Consider the following 1,908-nt stretch of genomic DNA (forward strand, 5'->3'; position numbering starts at 1 on the left):
GAAAAACAAAGGTTTATTATAGCAGTAGCCAACAGGTAGGATATGGTTATGCTTCATTAATATATATTTTAAAAAAATAAAAAGGCATGAATGTTTTTGGTATAAACATGTTTTTGCCATGCAAAATATATGCACCAAATTTATGACAACTTATATACTCTATTCAAAATGAGGGTAATACCATACTACTTTATTCTTTTACTTTTACACTTTAGATATGTTATAAAATCGGGTAACATGTACCGAAACCGTTTTCAGTTCCAAAATTAAAAGAACCGGTGTAACCGGTATCCTGTTCTAGTTCCAACAAAATCCAATACTCACGACTACAATTTTCCTATAGAAAAGAATAGCGAAAAACATCAATCCTCGACATCGACAATCATGCCCCATCAATACTTGATTCAAAACTTACCCCCATCTGCTATATCTTGCATTCGATGAGTGCCACACCCATGAACTTTTGACGAACCAGAAGCAATGTATACCGATTAAACTCGAGCCGAACCAAAACTTGTATCAAGCTAACCCGTGAAGTTTGCAAAAAAAGATAAGAGCTATCAACTTGTGGAAATCTAAAAGCAGCACCAAACTAAAAACTTTATTAAGCATCCTCAAAGGAAGTATCATTGTGCTTTGACCAAGACCATCCATTCTTACTATCTTTCCAATACCATTTTTCATTATTCCAATACAAATGATTATTTCTAAAGCACATGGTACAACTTGAATTCAACCCTCTAAAACTAAGGAAATAAAACAACCAAATTTATTTGTATCTATTCTATCCGCTATCAAATTTCAAATCAAACAGGTGTATCCTTTATTTTTTAATAAATCAATTCCAATTTTGCAATTTGGTAACTCTTTTACATACTGTTTATACTTTTAGAACTTCCTTGTCATGAAAACTCATGCGTTTATTTCTTTATTTTTTATTAAACTTATTCCCAAAGTACCCTCTAGCAAAAGCATCATTATCTATCTTCCTCCTGTACTTTAATATATCTGCCATTTACTCAAATTAAATGCCATTGTACTTTGCTTCCAATCCCATAAAACAACAGAAGACTATTAGCACCAATTAAGTTTACAGCAACCAAAAGAGCAACAAGCTTAATACAATCAACAATAGAGAAAACCTTGAGCAGAAGATTGAGACAACCCTGTGCAAATCTGCAAATATCAAGAAAGCACCTGCACACACAGACTAAACACAAAAAAGAATAACACGCACCAATTAGTGATATGATTTGATAAAAATAGTAATTTATCTATAGAGTGGGTGATAATGGAAATAATGATCACATTTACAAAGTCATCATTCCAATCTTTTTTCAGTTTAACTTCAACAATTTCTAGTGCAAATATAGAAACAAAAAAGAAAAAAGTGTATATAGTTTTAGTTTACCTCAAAAACTTCCATTTTGTTCACCGATATGAATCAAGTGGAATGTCAACAGGGGCACTCCTGTCATAAAAAATTGCAGGTTCATGAGGAAGTGGTGATAGTCGAGAGTTTGCAGCAGAAGAAACACTCTGCAAAGTCAAGTTAAATTTACATAAAGATTAAAAGTAAAAGAATTTCACATACCCATATAACAAAAAAAATGAAAAGTCACTGTATAATGATTAAAAGTACTATGAACAAACAAAAAGGGTTTAGACTTACTGATGTGTAGAATGAACCTCCTGTATAATTTGTACTCTTTCCAGCTCCTTTACCTCCAGATCCTTGTTCCTGTTTATGTAAAATTATGAACAAATCATTTCACAATAATATTGACTTATTAAAGGCAGAGTAACATAGAAAGAACACACCAAATGTATGTACTATTAGATAAATGATACAAGTCTTTTTTTTAATGTATCATTGTTCCTTTACCCTCCACACGCTATTATCTGAAA

The sequence above is a fragment of the Lactuca virosa genome, chromosome 9, assembly GCF_052849685.1.
Source record: "Lactuca virosa cultivar CGN04683 chromosome 9, Lactuca_virosa_CGN04683_v6, whole genome shotgun sequence".
NCBI classification, from domain to species: Eukaryota; Viridiplantae; Streptophyta; class Magnoliopsida; order Asterales; family Asteraceae; genus Lactuca; species Lactuca virosa.